Source organism: Cyprinodon variegatus, unplaced genomic scaffold (genome assembly GCF_000732505.1).
Source record: "Cyprinodon variegatus isolate N-32 unplaced genomic scaffold, C_variegatus-1.0 Scaffold63, whole genome shotgun sequence".
Taxonomy (NCBI): Eukaryota; Metazoa; Chordata; class Actinopteri; order Cyprinodontiformes; family Cyprinodontidae; genus Cyprinodon; species Cyprinodon variegatus.
This window is the reverse complement of record NW_015150516.1, coordinates 1,157,218-1,175,691: the sequence shown is the minus strand read 5'-3', so window position 1 is coordinate 1,175,691 and position 18,474 is coordinate 1,157,218.

Genomic DNA, 18,474 nt, shown 5'->3' with positions numbered 1-18,474 from the left:
AAAGTATTGGGAGATCCTGCAAAAGTATTGTGGGATCTTGCAAAAGTATTGCGGGATCTCGCAAAAGTATTGGGAGATCCTGCAAAAGTATTGTGGGATCTTGCAAAAGTATTGCGGGATCTCGCAAAAGTATTGGGAGATCCTGCAAAAGTATTGCGGGATCTCGCAAAAGTATTGGGAGATCCTGCAAAAGTATTGCGGGATCTTACAAAAGTATTGCGGGATCTCGCAAAAGTATTGTGGGATCTCGCAAAAGTATTGTGGGATCTTGCAAAAGTATTGTGGGATCTTGCAAAAGTATTGCGGGATCTTGCAAAACTATTGCGGGATCTTGCAAAAGTATTGCGGGATCTCGCAAAAGTATTGGGAGATCCTGCAAAAGTATTGCGGGATCTCGCAAAAGTATTGCAAGATCTCGCAAAAAATAAACTTTTGCGAGATCCCGCAATACTTTCGAGAGATCTCGCAAAACTATTGCGGGATCTTGCAAAACTATTGCGGGATCTTGGAAAAGTTATTTTTCCCCCTCCATGTCCCTTTAGGGGCTCCGTATGTTAGAGCCGTTTTTTAAACAAGGTAAAAATTATTTTCAGATGTTAATAGATGATTTTTGTTGGAGCATTCTTGGCAGTCTCATTGAGGTTTTTATCTCATTTAAATTGATATTGAAATTATCGATATATAAACAGTGACACATGGTAGTGGTAGCATTATACTGTGGCGATTCTACTCTTCAGGCAGGGAAAAGGAAGCTGATGGGAGTCGATGGGAAAATAGGTGGGATCTAAATTCAAGACAATTCTCTAAGGCAAACCTGCAGAAGACCTGGGATTAGGTTGGAGGTTCACAGTCAAGCTGGAAAAACTCATAATGGACAAAAGAAAACAAAGTCACTATCGATGCTGTAAATACACAACAATTATATTCAATGAGAGCATCTTTGTCGCAGCAAAACCACAGCTACAAATATTCAGAAATCGCATTGCTCCAACAGAAACCTGAGTCATCACAGTTTACTAAAAACCTGCTTAAAAACCTTTTTTATATTAAAACATTTATTAGTAAATATGTATTATATGTCATCACCTAAACACATTAGATCAATTATTAGGGTGCACATAATAAAGTAAGTGATCAAGATATGACATGAGTTTTCTGTCAAGCATTACTACATGGTGGGCCCAGATTGGACTTATTTAGTAGCTGCATCAATGGCCACAATCTGGGTTTGTGCTACTTCAGAGGTACTGCCAGTCAATGGTGCCACATCTCTTAGGCACTATTTAGACTCAAAAACACTGGTGTATGTAGCTTTATCTCATAACTTTGACTGAATTTTGTTCATCATGGTATAGACATGTTAAATGTTTATGTACCTTTAAGGCGGGAACTATAGTTTTGCATAAAGCTTTGCAAGAACCAAAATAGACATGGTCTCTCATGCTGCCTGCTGCTATTTCATTTGTTATTGTGATTGGCTAAAAGCTGAATTTGGTAGGCAGGTACTGGGTGTCTCTGCACCAATCAGCTTGGGAGGTTCTGCTGCACCGCCCTGCTTTCTCCAAACAGATTCAATGGGAGCAGCCCCCGATTGAAAATGCATTGAACTAAATCTGAGCCACACATTAATAATCTGTCTAATAATGTCTACCAATCTAGTGGTATCAGAATAAAAAGGACCAATAAAAACACACTACAGTTTAAAGACTTTTTATCAAAAACCTTATGAACAATGTGTGTTTTGTCCACTTAACAACAATATTAATATCAGATAAAACCCATAAACACAACAACAATGGTGGCTGTGACATCACAAAAAGGAGAAAAGTTACTTCATGTTTCCATGCAAAACTTAGTATTTGGTCACAGCTTCCAAAAATATTTTTTTTCTAGATCAAGTCCAATTAACTTTGACTTGCACTTTTGGTTTAAGTCATTTGTTTAGCTCATGTTTCTGCAGAAGTGGACCTAACAGAGTGCAAATTCAAGTTTGCTGTTCTGTGGCTGCAGCTGTGAACTCTCTGCCTGTAGATGGAGCTACACTCTGCTCTTCTCCCATCTTCTGTCTGCACACAATAAACACATTGTTCTCTCCTGTGTCATCCCTTACACACACACACACTTCTCTCTCCTCCAATAGATTTGGTATTTATGTTAATGTACACCTCTATGAATCTCTTGCCTCCCAGTGGTTACAACCACTGTGGCTTTTCCTATGTGTGTGTATGTTGATGAGGTGGGGGGGGATGAATGTGTTTGGTGGGTGGATGTGAGTTTGAGAAGGAAGCCGAAGGGGTTGGAAAGGTTTTTAAGGAGTCAAAGGACAATTCCTGGGATGTTTCTTCCCTGCAGAAACAAGAGAGGAAAGGAAAAGGGAAAAACTCCTGGCATGAAAAGGAAAATTGGCTCTTTATTATTTTATGCTGCTGATTTCGCGCAGCTTGTTTTCAGAGTTTTAAGGGAGACAGGAACAACAAAAAATAAAGTTATGTGTTTAGTCTCAATTTTTAAACATGCTGCTCGTCTCCAAACACAGCTGATTGTGAGCTCAGAAGCTCCTTAAAGCTCCTAAAAGCTAAAATCCTTTTTATTTTAGTTCTCATTAGGATAAAGTGTTAAAATTATTATTAAAGTAATGATGCTTATAATCAAAGAATAAAGTTTTTCATTTCAATTCAGTATATTTCTATAGCGCCAATTCACAACACACGTCATCTCAAGGCACTCTACAGATCACCAGATCATACAGTCAGATTGATTCAAAGTTTTCTATCTAAGGAAAACCAGCTGATTGCATTGACTGATTGACTTGAATGCAATCCCTCACACTAAGCATGCTTGTAGCGACAGTGGAGAGGAAAAACTCCCTTTTAACAGGAAGAAACCTCCAACAGAACCAGGCTCAGTGCCGAGGCCGACTGGGGTTCAACGAGAAAGAAGCAGAGATAGAAAAAGCAGCTGTAAAAGGCGGCCCTGTCCAGGAAACACACAGCCAGGCAGACGAGCTCTGAGCCAGCTCTCATGTCAGAGGATCAAGAGAGCACATCCAGTTAGTTACAGTCAGAGAAACAGGACTACACTGGAAAAACAGGCAGATCTCCAACATCTGGCAGCAGCACAGCCGACATAATACCTAGGTTTAATGTGGCCAAACCTATTTTTATAGTAAACTGTTGTGTTTGAAGCATATTATTTTTTAAGAAACTGAACCAATAAAGGATTACAGACATAATTTCAATAAAATATCTGGTTCTTCACCAAAATAATGAATGAATTATATCTGTTTTTAAAGCAGCAGATCCCTTTTCTTATCTTTTTTTTCCCCTCACAATTACAACCAACTTTCATATTTCATGCTAACCTAATGTTACAAAAGCGCAGCTCTTTAAGAATCAGTCACTTTTCACCCTAGCTTAAATATACAAACATATGGCAGACTGCTTTGTACTTTGTCAATTTAATGCTTGGAAAAACCTGCAACTTTGAAGGATTTTCGCTCTGCATCAATCTAGATATTACACATCTCATTGTGCTTGGAAGAGGTACTTTTTCTCAGCCTTACTAAGAAAACTTAAAGAATTCAGTACTTTTGGTGTGCTGAAAGCTAATGCTATGCCTCCCAGGATAAGTAAAGCAGTGGTAATTTCCACCAATCAAACAGTGTGTGAAATAGAGCTACAGTCAAGTCACTGTTGATCCCCACCTTTAATAGAATAATCAATCTTACTTTTGGCAAGACTGTGGGATTAATTATTAAGGACTGAACGTTTAGCAGCTAACCTGCCTCGGCTCACCTCGCTTTGCCTCCGCTTCCACAGAGGAAACAGCTCAAGCTGCCGTGAATTGATTATCTCCACGGTTATCTGCTGACAACACACCTCTCTGTGCCCCCCCCACCTTAAAGACAATGGTATCTTTCCAGTTTGTCAGTCACAGATTTATTTCATGTAGAACACTAGCAGAAGGAGGATTAACGGTATCTACTTATACGAGTGTGATAAACTCTTATCTGCCGCCTTCCCTTGAGCACTCTGTGGGTGCACGTTGACCCGTTTTCCTCCGTACCTCAGTGATTTAATCACCTAGCCATGCATAATCTCAGCCCTCACCCAATTTCTTAAATCCTGCTGCAGCAGGGATGCTTTTCCATCAGTTTATGCCTTTCAAGAGTGTGCATACCACTTGTATTTCACGTTTTTTTACTCTAAAACACTGAAATTGGATCAGGATCTTATGTGATACTGTAGATACCCGCTATTAAATCTAATTCATCAAAATATGGAGTGTTGTATATATAGAATAAAATGAATGGTGGACAACCAACCTAAGAATGGTCTAGTCAAAGTCCTGGATGGATTCTAGTTTAGAATCCTTCACAAAATCTTATAAAGATTAGAAATATGATTGAGTGTATCACTGGAAAAAATCCAAATCTAGATAAGTCATTTTTTCTTAAAATAAGAGCATTTGTTCTTGGATTGAGGAGATAAAAGAGACATTTTGCCAATAGAACAAGATAATTTACATTTAAAATAAGAAAATGCAATTGCATTGTCTTATTTCAAGTGCATTTTATCTAAATATCTTATTTTAAGAGTGAAAATACTCATTCCATTGGCGAACTACCTCCTTTACCTACTCAAAATAAGGGTAAATATACTAAATTTAAGAAACGTTTACTTATTTCTAGATTGTTATTCCGTGTACAAAAAATGAGCAGCTTCACCTACAAAGGGATTTAGTAATTTTGGCGTCTTAAACTAGTCAAATACGCAAGTGCAGCAGAGGAGGCTACCTTGAACTTAGTAAATAGCGCTGAGTAATGCTCCTGCTGGTGCGCTGTCGGCCATATTGCCTTTTCTGGCCTCCTCTAACTGACTTTAATGCATTTCGCAGTGCAGTCTCATATTTGTTCATGCATTGTGCCCTCTGTGAAAACACAAGAGTTTTGGGCTTGACAATGGCGATTGGCGGCCTAGTGGTTAGAGCATTGCACTTGGAATCCAGAGGTTCTTAATTTCGAGTCCCACTCCCACAGACTGCCACTCTGGGCCCCTGAGCAAAGACTCTTAACCCAACACTGCTCCTCTGGGTGCTTCACAATGGCAACCCAATGCTCTACAAGGGGATCGGTTAAATGCAGAGAATTAATTGTTGCTTTGTATTGCTTTGAATTCTACTCTACACTACCTACTCTCTAAATTAATTTATCTAAAAATATGAAAACACTTCTACTGCTGGGACAGCCCATGCCTAATGGTCTTTTAAATCTACTGGCATTTTTTATTTACCCTCAGTCCTGCTCCTGAAACTAATTACTTGCTAAATTAAACATTGCTTGAAAGTTGAAACTCACACTGATCCTACTATATGTAGTGAGGACCACGTGTTGACTTTCATATGTCATATGATTGCCCTAACCCTGACAATAACCCTAAACCTACCTACCAATGAATACCTAACCCCAAACTAATTCACGTAAACAATTTGAAGTGGAAAGCAGAAAAATGTTTCTCACTTTGATGTTGAGGCAGGAGCGAACACAGACGCACCCCCCTCCTTTTTTACTGGCCAGGCAACAAAACAATGTTTAGTTCTCTGCAATTCAAGGTTTCATCGCTGTGGAATTTTAGGCAAAAATCTGATCTCATGACAGAATAGCAATCACTTTATCTGCTGTGTAGGCATTGCATAAACATTTAAGAACTTCTATAATAGCCATCCATCCCTTTTCTATCATGCTTTATCCCTGGTGGGGTTGCGAGGGGTGCTGGTGCCTATCTCTAACTGTCAATGGGCGAGAGGCGGGGTACACCCTGGACAGGTCGCCAGTCTATCACAGAGATGCATAGTGACAAACTCACACCTAAGGAGAATTCAGATAAGCCAATTAACCTAACATTCATGTTTTTGGGCTGTGGGAGGAAGCCGGAGTATCCGTAGGGGACCCACGCATGCACAGTGAGAACATGCAGAAAGGCCCTGGGCTGGGAATCAAACCCGGAACCTTCTTGCTGCACTTGGTAGCCTAAGATAAGACTTAAAGTCTTATCTTATCCAAAGGTCTTTGACTGCTTTTCCTCCTGCTCTGGATTTAGCTCCATCCATCCATCTGTTAATCTCCCCCACAAAATGATGCAGCCACCACCATGTTTTTCTTTGGGCATAGTTTGTTCAGGAATTAGAAGGCAGTTTTTTGCCCGATGTTTAATCTACGGTTACCACAGTAAAGTGGGGTGAGTACTACTGCCTGCTTCACTCGTCAGAGTTGAATTTTTGTCTTTAAAAGTCATAATAGAATACATTGAAGTCTGCAGTAGTTATATGAGAAAATGCATAAAAGTTGTTCAGCAGTTTGACCTCTTTTTGCAAAAAGTTGTCGTGCAAAGAGGAGAAAAGAAGAGATGAGGGATGGATTTCATTCAGCTTGATTTGTGCAAATGAGACGCTAGTTTATAAACGTGTCAGTGCAGAGGATTCATTATCCTCAGCAGGTACAGTTCATCACAAAACCAAAACAAGAGCAGAGCATGTAAGTATAAGCTGTGTGTGTATGAGGGTTTACATTCAGCAGGTAAACTTTACGTTCGCTCAGCGGACGTTTACACAGCGTAAACGCATCACTTCCTGCTCATTTAGCCTGATGTAAACGGAGCTGGTGCCCACCAGGACACCAGCCTCTGTCCTGTTAGGAGGCAGGAAACGTGACGCTGCACGGCTCCCTGGGTGGCACTGCCACCAGTGTGGCCTGGAGAGCAGCTTGATGACAGTTTGTATCCATTAGGCTTATGTTGTCGGCCCTAATGTAAAGAGCCTACTTCCTCTCACCTGGCTGAACTGTTTGAAAGTGTTTTCTAAATTCTCTGAGCGTTTCCTTCCTCCGGCCGGCAGTGGGTGGTTCTGCAGCGCTCTGAGAACGCCGCTGTCATATAGAGTTACAGGGCTTCTACTTGGCTGGGTCTCATTTACATTTCTGCCAGTGCATTTTTGCAATGCTTGCTGTGCTTCATTACAGCTTTGTTTGTTTGGAAGCAAAGGAAATGCAAAACCCTGAGACAATAACTGCAAATGCTCACCGTGGAAGGTCTAACAATGACTTGTTTCCCAAATCACCCAGAGGAGAATTTAGAAAGGATTAGTGTTTTCTAATCTGTCCTGCTCTGCTCATGTCAGTTTCAGGTGATTAAAAATGCTGAAAGTTTTACGGTGGTGCCTTAAAGTTTCAGCAGTGACTCAAATGTTGACATTGTTCTCAGATTTATTGTGCAGAGGAATCTGATGCATGTCTTCTTGTGTTAGCATTGCTTACCTACAAAGCAAAGCCTTCAGGGTTCTGTTAAGAAATGGCCTCACAAGCAGGAATTCGCTGTTGAGAATATTTCAACTGAAAGAGCAGATATTTTTCTGGATCATCGAGAACGTTTAAAAGGTTTTACTGCAGTGTGAAAGGCTTCAAGGCACCAAGGAGTATCCGACAGGCTCAAGATTACAGATTTTGCTCAACGGTGGTAGTATAAGTTATACCTCTCTGATTGGGTCTGAATTGGATTCAGCTGGAGACTCTCCTGCTTTAGGAAGACAAATAAATGCAGTCACCATGATAAGAGCTGTCTGAATAGTGCTGGTAGTAAGAAAGGAGGTAGAAAGAGGAAGCAGGATGCTTCCTATTGAGTGATTATTTGGCTTAGGGACCCATTATGACCATATCGCTAGGAGCTACCTGTATATGGTCATAATGGGTTAAAGAAAAACAAAATGTTCACACGTTCATATGCCCTGTGCTCATTAACAGATATTCAACTATTCTGTGTACATTTTCTTAGAGTTTTATTTTATTTTCTGGAAGGCCCTAGTTCCAGTTTTAGAAGCTTCGTCTATGAACTAGTCTATCTTTAAGGCTGAAGGCTGTCTGGAGCTCCTTTTCTACACTGGATATTGGTCCTACTGTTGACCTCACGAAAGGTAAAAAGATAAGAGACGGGAACAGGAGGTAGGAGCTACAGTTTTCCCAAATCAGCAAAGACTCGGGTTGAGTAAAAAAGACTTTGGGAGTTTGAAATATTCTGATGTAAGTCTAGTAAGTCTCAATTTTGAGAAGGTCTCACTACTTCAGGAGGTAAAATTAAATGTTTTATCCAACAGCAGTGCGGGTGAGATACTCATGAACCTCACTTCTCTTTACCAGGAATTATCTGATTAGATGTTGTTTCAGCCAAATATGAAATTCAATCATATTACAAATAGCTTTAGCCAATAATGGCAATAATACTGCCTAATATTGCCTTCATTGCAATACTATTAAGTCGGGCATACACTGTACGAGTTTTTGCCCTTTTTGGGCAGATTCTGCAGTTGTGCGAGAATTTTTTTGGATCCGGACGATCCATGGTAGCTGCGGCTAGAGCTTCTTTAACTGGATGCTCTAGTTAAAGAGAAACACAGGTTAGTTTTGCTGACAATCCGACGGAGGACGATTATCCATGTGAGTCACTAACCTGGTTTAACACTTCAGTCCATCTCTATGGAAGGAGGTAGGATCCAGCCAATGAGATGCAGCAGGTGCCGCCCAGAGTGTCCCAGATGCTGAGGCTCTGGAATACATGCAGGAGATCCAGTAGTTTAAAGCCTGGTCAGGGATACAGATCCGAACCAAAACAGGCAGGGTCAGGGTTTCAGGAGTCCGCAGACAGTTCAGGTAGACTGTTCAGACAGGAACAGGCACACTCAATGAGATCAGGAAAATAGAAAAACTAGAGAACGCTAAAAAACCTCTCTCCACTGGCCCCAGAGAACAAGAACAAGATAATCTGGCCCACAGAGATGGATGCAAGTCCACTAAATAGACGCAGAGGCAGGTGGATCTGATGAGCGGTAATTGGAAACCGGGCAGAGTCAGACAGGTGAATGAAATGAATAATTAAGCCAGCCCGACCAGCGGCAACTCTCGGCGATGAGTCAGACGTGTGGTTTTTGGATGTGCAGTGTGAGGAGTTAGATCAAATCGAATCGGGAGTTGTGAACTTTTAAACCCTGCGGTTTCATCGTACAGTTTGAGCTGTAGCTGAGTACAAAGATTGAAAATATGGTACAGTGTATGCCCAGCCTTAATCCAATCAAGAAACTAGATCATGTATTTTCTATTTACTACCTAAATCTTTTTTGGGGGTGTTTATTTGACAGAAATGTTTAACTATCATCACTGGTGTTCCACTTCACGTTACTCCATCATATAAAGTCCCACAGAAAAATACACTGAAAATTATTCTTCCACTGTGACGGAGATTGGAAAAGTTTCTGGTAATACAAGTGCTTTTGCAAGTCGCTTTACTCAGGGTAATCTGGTTCGAGTCAAATGGGTGATATTAGAGTTATAGACATGTCAACATTACCACAAGCAGTTAGCATCCTAATATAATACATGTGGGATAGGAGTGGGCAAATAAGGATGGAGAAAACCCTTCTTCCAACCATCTAGGAGCGCCGTGTGACCATCTGTTGACTCCCTAAATCTACCCCCATAGATGGACACCCTGTGGTTAATTTAGGCTCTAATAAGACATGAGCAGGTCACCATCAGTCCTGAAGTTCATATCCAGAATTTAGTGTTTATGAAACATATTTCTGGGATGCATTTCCAATGATGAGACACTGGTTTATTTTTCCTTTGCACAGACCTAATCTATGCAAATACATTATAAAACCAGCCTGATGGAAAAAATGTGTAATATATTCAGAAGCATAGCCATAAGTTGAAGCTTCCTTTGCACATGTGAGGGATAAAATACACCTCTTCCTCTCAGCTCCTCTGAGTGTGGGTAGCAGAGGATGCATGTAACCTCATTCCACATCCGACATTCGCTGACAAATACATAGTTTGGGGCAAATTTCCATTTCATGTTCGACTACACCGCACATCTCAAATTAAGAGCGCGGCATTATCATCGACAAGGAAATGCGCGACGTTAATATTCCCCGGCTTCGCAGTTGCCAAAGAATTAGTTCAGATCGGCGGCATAAATTAACGGTGGCACAGTTTTAAAAAATCGGTAGCTCAGGGCCATGCGCTCAGAACAAGCCAGAGAGTGCCGTGCCTTAATTTACCATTTGTTTTGATGTCTGTCTGTAAAGAGTTTGTTTCCACGATGGTATATTTGTTGAAAGGGGAAAAAAGGAGAAATCTCATTACCTGGTGCTCGTTGAGCTAAAATGCACTCGCTTCATTTTTGTGATACCAATTTTCTCAGATGCTTCTGTAACAAATGATTTAAGCTCCATCTTCTTAAATGTGTCTCTTTACCTGCAGAGACGAACGCTGTCTCATATTTCTCCCTTCCTCCCCTCAAACATGTTGCATAACACCTCTCCTCCTCACTCTTGTTATCCCAGCATCTTTATCTGGGCTTTGCAATCCCTTCCTGGCTGCACGTTAAGTGCTCACCTCAGAGCACTCGTCTTCCTCAGCTGCGGTGCCAGGTGCGTGGTTGGAGCGAGTCAGCGTCTCAGTGATGATTTACTGTGGATAAAGAGCTCTGGGGGCCTCAGGGGGGTTCTCCTGTGTGACGCCCCTACAGTGTCTGATCATAGAGCTGCTCTCCTTCCAGGCAGGATGGGGCTCTCTCCAATGTTACTCTAAAAAGGCATGAATGTATTTGATTTTACCATAAGCCTATGTATGAATGAGAGGTTTTATTTTGCATCAACGTGGAAATGTGGAGGAGTTAAAGTAGCCTTTTGAGACAAATTAAATATAATATAAAAAAAATGTAGCCCTTGAAGTATTGTTTAAAGAGACCTGGTGCAAAAAGAAAAAAAAAAAACCCAAAAAGACTGGACATTTTTTGCAGAAGTCACCTATTAAGGAAAGTCCACTAGAATGTTAGATCACTCTAGTACTTTTGAGACACACCTGCAAATCACCTGAACACACCATCCCTGCCATAAAACACTGCTAATATTGTTGTGTCCTTGGAGAGCTTTACATGAAGACCAGATGAGCCACAAACTCAGATACAGGAAGGGGAAAACAGATGTAAATTTCAAAGTAAAGGCAGAGCTAGAAGGATGAATGAATAGTCCCAAAATGCATCCACTGTTGATTACTGCACGGGACGATTTGCGACAAATGACTGAGCATATATAAAAAGTTGTCAGTGTAAACCTGGAGTAAGCAATAAAAAAAAAATTAAGGGTTACTGATCTGTGACAGAACGAAGACAATCTAGGAATTTTTTTGTCCGATAAATAATGTTAAAAGACCAGACCTTTTGCAGTTTTAGATAATTATGTGCTGAAATACAATTTACTGCCGGGAAAAAAGCGTGCACTTCTCCAAATTGCACATACAGGCTACAAATTGTGTTTTCCATCTGGTCTTGGAAAAACTTCTGTGTAAGAAACACCATAAATGGATTTTCTTTCAGTATTTACATTGCAAATAAAACAATAGTAGTAAAAACTAAAGAACTGGATGTTGATTGGCTTACTGTAAAGCGATCACCAAAAATGTTTTTGCTTTTTTTTTTCACACAGTATCCTCTGCCAGGTTAAAAAAAATAGCAGGTTGTAACTCTCTCTCCTCATGCTACTGCTAAGGCTGACTCTAAGGATGCCTGTGCAGAAACCTTACTTATATCATGGGAAATTAACCTTATGGCGCTATGATAGAACCAGCAATTCAGCAAGAAAAACAGGTATGTGGAAGTTGCACATAGCTTCATTCATAATACTCTAAAAGCTCATATTAACTCGCAGTAATAATTTTACTTTGCTTGTTAAATTGTTGTTTGAGGGTTAGCTATCAAAAATCTTAGAAAATACTGTAGCAAAGTCAAACCGTTATATTAAATATTCTATTTAATTGTGATCTGAAAGAATTCAGATGCCTTTTTATTAAAAAGTCTGTCTGTTTTCAGACTCTCCGTTTCCATGTCTTTATCTGTCACGCTGCTCTGATTTCCCCTCTTTCACTGTCAGGGGAAGTGCTCTCTCTGGGCCTTAACTGAGGATTCTCTTCCTGTCACGTTGTGCTCAAACCTTGAGGCAACCTGTTCGTATGTCTGAGCTCCATGCCCCCCTAAATCAATTTCCATCCCAGAGGAAAACCTTGAATAGTGTCGACTTAGCAGGAGTTGGATGTTATGAACAGTAGAAATGTGTGTTTGAGTGGTATGATGGCCCGTCAAGGTTTCCTAAGTCATTACAGTTGGAGGATAAGGTGTCCGGAGACTCATTCTGCTTTCTTACCCCTTATAGCGGAGGTAGATTAACGGCTGCTGAGGTTTTTAGAGAGTTTTACACACAGGGTCAAGAGTCAGACGACGCTTTGTAAACAAAAAGATTAACAGCAGAAGACAAAGTATTCAGTCTGAAAGAGGTGTAATATCGTTAACAGATGATGCAAATGCTTTTTCCGATTAAAAACAGTCACTCTGTTAAAGGTTCAAAAAGTTGGACTTGAAACATGCATTTAGTAAAACAAACTTGCCGCTACTGGTCAGCTAGCACAGGGACACTGGATTCTCTGTAGAAACTGAGCCTCAGGTCAGTGGCTTTAGAATTCAAACGGGGAATAAAAATGAGCATGAAAGTCACCAACCTGGTAAAGTTCAATCCGAGTCCAGAAAAAGGAGTGAAGTCCAGAGGAGTGTTACTGAGGCGCTTCCAGAGATCCAGGAGTGAAGAGGAGCAGAGACCAGCAGGAGCCAGAGCACACAGAAGAACAGGTGGATCCAGATGGACAAATCCAAGCTTGGGTTGGAAGACAGGTTCAAGGAGGAATCCAGGTAACAGTCCTGAAACAGGACAGGCAAACAGAGAAGAACTGGGGCGGCCAAAAAACCTAAAAGTTGGGGAGAGAAACAGGTCAGGTAGAACTAAACACAACAAGGAATGTTGGAATTAGACTCGCTATAAGCTCTAATAATCTGGCACCAATGGCTGGGAACTGGTGGCTAAAATAGAAGCAGGATCAAGTGGATCTGATTAGAGATTATGAGCGCAGGGTGGAGCAAAGGAGATGAAAATAAGAGTAAATCCAGACAAGATCATGACTTTCCCATTGCATACTTTTAATGTTTTAATTCTCATACAAAATAGAGGAAAATAATGTATTTTTAACAATGTTGCTTACTTTATAGTTTTTCATTGGAAAGTCCACTATTTATTTCCTCTAAAATCATTAGAAAATTATTTTCCAGAAACTTGCTTGTCAGTCTTTTTGAATGTAAAGCTACTTTTATAAGCTGTAAAAAGGTGTGAAGTACTTTCCTCAAGTGAAGGACTTTGGTTTTATTGGCATCTTTGATCACAGGTGATGTAAAGATGATGAATTTGCTTTAGTCTGTTGTGTTTAGAGAGAATTAAACCAAAAATTAAAGCTTTCACTAAATTTGGATACCTGATGGTCCTGATTGTTTTGACTCGGTGTAAATACCTTGTTTCGACCATCCAAAGTGACCGTACTAGACAAGTTAAAGTGCCTACAGTAGGTCAGATGGGCAAAATCACTGTCGATTCTGCCCTTTAAAAGGTATCAGTTTTATAGATATTATATAAATTATTAAAATGTATCTACAGTACCATATCAAAGATTTTTCCACAAGCATTTCTTAGGATTCTATTTGACTGATTTAGACATTTTCCTCCATCAGAAGTAAAATAAAATGAGTATCTCAGTAGGGTTGAAACTATTACTCAGATTAATCAATCATTGAAATTATTGTCAACTAATTTAGTAATCAATTAATCAGTATAGAGACTCTATAACGTACCATTAGCTGACAGATTTAAAGCAGTAATTATACCAGATATTTACATAGATATTTTGAATTTAAGTTTTAAAAAATGTGTCCATTAATATGTTCCACCCATAACTCCTCAAGTGGAAAGGTTTTAGTTTCACCTGGTTGGATTTTGTAAAAAAAAAAAAATCTCCTTTAAGGAACCTTTGGCTAATCATTATTAAAAAAATAATCAACATATTAATCAATTAGCAAAAATAATTATTAGTTGCAGCTCTATATCTCAGGGTTATACTTTGTCCTGCTGCATGTTAACCAGACAGATGTGTGTGTAGATGTTTATGTAAATAGGCTTTTGCAAACTTAGCTTCAGTTATCTAATATTCATTTACATTGTGAAATAGTGTGGACTTGAACTGACCTAGATTACGCAACGACATCCTGAATGTGAGCAGAGACCTGTTGGCTGGTTTCCTAACATAAAGGTGCTTCCTGTGTTTCACTGTGAGCCAGGTTTACCTGGAAAAAGGAAAGAAATAAAACCAGAGTTTCCAAAAAATCCTGGAAATGTTGACCTGATGATGGCTCAATGTTTTACCTTCTGTCTAAATTTAAAGTGAAATAAGACAAACTTCAACTCTTTAGGGTCTCCGTTGTAAGTTCTGTTTGAGATACAGTCCAACTTCAGCACCAGTGTTGTTCATTCATCATCAGTAATTGGTTTTACAGTTGCCTCCAGTAAAAGAACCAAACATCTCAACCCTGAAGAATGCCCACATACATCCTTAGTCAAGATTACAAACAAAAACACAGCTACTGTTCTCTTTGATGTCCACAGGGTTGTGCTCTATGGATTTATCCTCCAGGCTCAGACTGTCAACACAATCTTCCCAAGATCAGGATCCTGAAAATCTGATTAGCGCCATCATCAAGCCGCCCGACCCTCTAGGCATCGCAACTCCTATCAGTCTATAAAACCGTTAGCATGGAGCTAAACCCTACATTATGTCTCTGGTAGCACCAGAGTCAGCACATTAGCTGTATCATCATCTGTTTTCATTTCTTAAGTTGATCAATGAGGCATTCTATACCCCCGAATAGACTTTCTGTTTAATTATCTCAACTTTCCTCCCCGAGCTGTTTGCCTGTCAGCAACTTCAGCCTCAGCCTCACGCTCTGTTGAACAGCCCTCCATCCTTCCCCGAAACAACTTCCACTTGGCCCGGGCCTTGAACGCCTCTCCAGGGGGTCTGACAGCACTTCTCCTCACTCCCTGCTCCACTTCTGACTGGTCTCCATTCCCTCCTGGGCCAAATGAGAACAAGTCAAAAGTTAGAAACTCCCAATAAACAAGGGGGGTTCGTGTTTATAGTGTGGAAAAGGTTCGGGCTTGATTCAGTCACTGTGACTGAAGTTAAAAAACATTATTTAGAGGTTACATTCAAAGAAATAATGGATTTTTTTTAAATAGTCAAGAAACAGAGAGATAAATCCATGATCAGGACATAATGATGTACTTCCCTAATTGGATAAAATCTAATGAACCCCCTTTAACTGATTATTCCTATCGCATATCAAAACAAAATGTATAGAGAAAGAGGGAGATATTTAACCATGTAATCAAATCTGTCTAGAGGCCAGTCTACTTATCTATGCGACCTAGGCTTGGAGACAAAGTTGGCAATGGAAGACATTTGATTGATTTGTCTTTTTGTTTGGGTTCATTATTCCCCTTTAAGAGACACAGTCGAAGTAGATGTCCTTCAAAAGTTGTGGTATTTCAAAGCGTAAAGAATAACTCCACTCTCCGTGGAGGAGAATCCTACCCACAGCATCACACATCCTACACTGTACTAAACAGTAGGCATCACCTGCTTCTCACTATGATTTATAATGTTCTATGATAGATTCATCTTTATTGCTGAAAAGCTAAAACTAAGTCTAATCTATCCAGGGTAGAGTTAGAGTATCAGTAGAGTTTAGTCAACTTAACTGAGTTTGAGCTGTTGATGGTTTGTCCGATAGTTTGATAAAATATGCCAACATTTCAAAAGTATGCCCTTCTAAAAACATTGATAAAAAAAACATTTTGTATTTTTTTTTTTACAAAATAATATATTTACCATAGCCTTTTTATTTGACCCTTTACAACTAAAACATCATTCGATGATCAGGCTGACAACTCAATAGTTTAACGTTGATGCATCTATCAGCCTGTAGCCTTTTTTAACTCAATGTACTTCATTCCCACTGATGTTCCTGCAGATGTTGCGTCAAGAGCGTCTATGTTAAATAGGTCCAACCTTGAAGCGTTATATTCAAGATGTATTATGTGGATATTTACATGTATTGGCAAATTGATTCCAGTTTAAATCAGGCACCAAAGAAAATTCAAGGTTAGGTGAAAAAAGTAAAAAACTTGTCGGGTACGAGCAGGAGCTACAAGAACCAGAAAGAGTACTGCAGTTCTGTGATTTGGCCACAGGTGGCAGTGTCATTAGAATACTCCCTAATGCTTTTTTAAGGTTGACAATTTATTTTCAGTTGTTGAAAAACATGGTAAAAACTCAAAAAACGAAATTTTCAACCTCAAAGTTTTCAAAATTTTGCATTCTTTTAAAAAGCAAGACGTGAATTGTCTTTACTTTACAGGTGCCAAATACTGCAACAACACAAACAGTAATGCTTGAGACCAATTTTGATTACACTTATTAAAAAACATTTCTATATTATAACATTTATGTTCCTGTTAAAAGGGAGTTTTTCCTCTCCACTGTTGCTACAAGCATGCTTAGTGTGAGGGATTGTATTTGAGTCAATGAGTCGATGCAATCAACTGGTTTTCCTTAGATAGAAAACTTTAAATCAATATGACTGGATGATCTGGTGAACTTTAAAGTGCTTTGAGATGATGATGATGATGAATTGGCACTTTATTAATAAACTGAATTGAATTAAATGTCTTTACTCCAATTGAAATATACTGTTAGAATTTCTAAAATCTGCAGAAATATCCAAGGATTTTTTAAATTAAAGCAGGATTTATTTTTAGTATTTTTATATTTCTTGCTATTCTTTACTTTACTTTATCATTTACTTGTGTGATATAAAAGTTCATGCTGAGTTAAACCTATAAATGATTGAAGTGTTTCAGCTTGCACCTCTCTTGTTGCATAAAGCACCACTCTATAAGTACCAAAAATTTGAAATTATTAAATTGTTATTCAAATTAATATTTATTAAACAGATCAAGGTTTTTGTTTAAGCTCTTAAAAGGATCAAGAAAATTAAAGGACGACGAGGTGGCTTCTCTTACTTTTTTGGAAAGTGGGTTCCTTGGCGGCCATGTTGGAGTTTATCTGACTCAGGCTCCACTTCCATCGCTCCTTTAGCAGGATGATCTTAATCTTAGCCAATGGATCAAAATGGTTTGTTGAAGGAGGTTGGCAGACAAGAAAGATGACGAGACAGTTGTAGAAGCATCACCCCTCCTCATCCACGCTCCTTAATTTAAACGGTCAGGGTACATTTTAATGCAAATAAGGATGCTGCTTTTTTCCCCCTTTCCTTAATAGCTTCTTACAAATGATGTGCCATTACAAGAAGGTTTATTTAAACAAATTTAAAACGTCTTTAATCAACTCTCGGCAAGTGCCTTTATAAAAGGTCACATGCCACATCAGAAAGGGCTCCATCTAGCCCTCCTTCCCCTCTCATCACAGCATTATTGGAGGCAGGGAGGGGGAGGAATTATTTCACAGACAACTCATTTTCAGCAATTCTTTACATGCATGTTTATTCAGTTGGTAAATTTCATTTCTTCAGGTGACAGAGAGGGGGGCTGCCTCCATCGATTGCATCTCATTGATGCACAAATTTATCTCATCTGAGAGCAGGAGAGGGTGTGAACCTTCACTGTCATGTCCGATTATATCAGCAATGGCTGCACACAATTACAGTATGCACAGGTTGTTCAGTATCAGTTACCAGCAATACCCTGCCAACCTGTATGTATGTGGCCTATAAGGACCTATGGGCTAGATAGGTTCTAATTTGATGGTTCTAGGTGTGATATTAGTATTTAAACAATCAGTTGAAATTAGTTGATAGCTCAAGCTCTCATACTGGCTTCAACTTTTAGTCTGAGTTATCATGCCCCCAACTGATGTAAGGAATTTGATGAATTTCTCATCCTAAATCCTTAAAACTCCAGAATTAGATGTTGCAATGGTTTATATTGCGCCCCATATAGAATTTGCTCAAACTGAATGGTTATAGCTGGATCTAAGATTGAAATATGACACTCTAATAGGAAATAATGTGGGAATAACCTGGGAAAACCCTGAAAAAAATGCCCCATATTTAGAAAAAGAGTTCAAAATTAGCAATAAATGTATAACCCTTATGGGTTGACTTTTTCTGTTTCTTAAATTACTGCCTTAAACCATCATCACCAATTCATGTTGAGGCATTGTCCAATGCTTGGACACCTAGGAGCCATATATGTGGTTTATATTTTCTGGTTTTGTGTAAATGTCAGCACCAAATGAGTTTTGGAGAAAATAGATGGGTCCTAACACCTTAAAATGGGCCTGCTAGTGCTGGTCAAAGGGCATCCACACCCAAAATCCAACGTGGGTCTTAGCTTGGCCTTAAATGGGTATTAATGAAGTCTGTTTGAATTCTACTGCATGCCTAAAACTAACTTTGGTCTATGCTGATGAAGATTCTCAGT